The 2,500-nt window shown below is 36.0% G+C and overlaps 1 protein-coding gene across 1 annotated transcript in view; it reads left to right on the top strand.

Annotated features, from left to right (window-relative positions):
• The first annotated feature begins 484 nt into the window (after window positions 1–484).
• LOC113813236 (facilitated trehalose transporter Tret1) overlaps window positions 485–2,500 on the top strand; it is a 13,698-nt gene continuing 11,682 nt past the window's right edge. The window contains exon 1 of the mRNA XM_070118061.1: window positions 485–690. The gene's annotated coding sequence lies outside the window, so the exon portion shown is untranslated. The remainder of the gene's footprint in view (window positions 691–2,500) is intronic.

The raw sequence follows: 2,500 nt of genomic DNA, 5'->3' as shown, positions 1-2,500 counted from the left end.
ACACACACACACACACACACACACACACACACACACACACACACACACACATATATATATATATATATATATATATATATATATATATATATATATATATATATATATATATGCATGTATATATATATATATATATATATATATATATATATATATATATATGTATGTATATATATACATCTGCATATATATATATATATATATATATATATATATATATATATATATATATATATATAAACATATATATTATATGGATGTATATATATATCTAGATCAATCTACCTACCTACCTATATATATATATATATATATATATATATATATATATATATATATATATATATATATACATATATATATATATATATATATATATATATATATATATATATATATATATACATATTGAGCTAGAGAGATAACGCATGTATGTGCGTGCGTGCGTGCGCGTATGCTTATAATATTCCTCAGGATTTCCTTCGGTCACTCCAACCAGCGACTTCACGGACAACGCATATTTTTCCCGCGCTTACCACACGCGCGCGCGTCACCCGCCGGTGTGGGCGGGTCCTGACAATAGGAAAACAGAAATCCTTCGATTCTCAAAGTCGCCGAGAGAGCGAGAGGGACTGAGGCTCACACGCGTCCAGTCTCGCCTGCAGGGAACACCCGCGTTGCCTCCTACAGGTATTTTATGTGTGTACATATACATATTTAGCATTTATATATATGTATGTTTTTTTTCTTTTTCTTCTACCTCGTTCTTTCATTCATTTTTTTGTTTTTGTTTTTGTGACCGTGTTTTTGCTTTGATTTTCTTTGATGTTTGCTTTTGTTTTCTTTTGCCTAAATGTTTTTTTCGTTTTGTGAACTTACTTTGCTTTAATATGTGGGTAATGTAGTATGTTATGTTTGTTTGTTTTTGTTTTGTATATTCATTTTTTAATCTTTTTTCTTTTATATCTCCTCTTTATTCCTATTACTAGTTTATTTTCAATTAATATGCATTTTCTATCCATTTCAACACATTTTATGTCATTTATGTTTCTATATTATTTTCTAGAATTAAATTAGCTTGCTGTTTATATTTCCTTTGCCATTTTGATAAATAACAATTTTTCAAAAACAAAATTATTCAAAACCACTTTTTTTCTTTCACACGAACACACACACGTGTAAGTATATGCATGTGCGCGTATATAACACATACATGTGCGTAAATAGACAGGTAGGTAGACAGATAGATGAAAAGATAAGTGTGCATTCACAGCATGTATATCCAAAACATTTAGTAGATGTTATTTATGTTTTTTATGCATTCACAGCATGTATATCAAAAACATTTAGTAGATGTTATTTATATCTTTATGAATGAACTTTTGGGACTGTTAACCTCCTAAGGTATTGTGTAACAGGTTGGAGACTTCCACGAAATTGACGTCAAAAGCGATAATACGACGGGGGAGGGGGGGGAGGGGGGGATCTTAGGGAAAGGGGGGGGGGCGGTGAGGAAGAGGATGTAAGGGATGAAGAAGAGGAGGAGGAGGAGGGGGAGAAAGGGGAAGTAGAGGATAGGGAGAAGGGGGAGGAGGAGGAGGAAAAGAGGGAGAGGGAAGAGGAGGGAAAGGAAAAGGGAGGAGAGGAAGAAGACGAAGGGTAGTTGGGAAAGAGGGAGAGGGAGGAGGAGAAGGAGGAAGTAGAGGAGGAGGAGGAGGGGGAACGGGGGAAAGAGGAGGAAAAGGGTGAAGAGCAAGAGGAAGAAGAGGATGAGGAGAAGGAGGAGGAGGAAACGAGGAAAGAGGAAAAGGAGAGGACGAGGTAAGATAAGAGGAGAAGGAGAGGCGGGGGGGGGGGAGGCATGGGGTCGGACCCAAGGAGTAGGAGGGGGAAGGGGGGGAGGGGGTAGGGGAGGAGTAGGAGTAAGGGGGATGGGGGAAGGGGCACGGGTTTCCCCGGCCTTTCACTCTTCCCATAAGACTCAAGTCCGCGGGTTGTAAAAGTACATTTTCGCTCTTACGTGTTAATTCTTTGCCTGTTTAGAGAGAGTCGAAGTTTCAGGTCTTTGTGATGCAGAAGTTTTTTTTCTTTATCTTTTAATTCTCTCTCTCTCTCTCTCTCTATCTATCTGTCTCTTTCTATTTTCCTTTCTCTTGTTAAATCGAAATATACGACAACACGTGTGTGTGTGTGTGTGTGTGTGTGTGTGAGTGCGCGTGTGTATGTTTGTATTTGTGTGTACTTGTTGCCACTATATGTAAAGAAAGGCTAAATCAAGTTATTAATTCATCTATTATTTTATCTATTTATTTAAATATTTTTACGCCCGTTACTGTGTCTGTGTCCATATCGATGAATATTTACAGTATATTTTATATGCAGTGCTTATAAAAAAATCTAAAGTATTTAGGTATTTCCTAGGACGTGACGAACGTTATATATATACATACATTTTTCATTCTTACAATAAATTGAGTTATTTCGTATTTGGAAAATCCTA

This window comes from Penaeus vannamei, chromosome 41 (assembly GCF_042767895.1).
Source record: "Penaeus vannamei isolate JL-2024 chromosome 41, ASM4276789v1, whole genome shotgun sequence".
Lineage (NCBI taxonomy): Eukaryota > Metazoa > Arthropoda > Malacostraca > Decapoda > Penaeidae > Penaeus > Penaeus vannamei.
The sequence above is the reverse complement of the archived record's forward strand: the minus strand, read 5'-3'. Positions and strand labels throughout refer to the sequence as shown.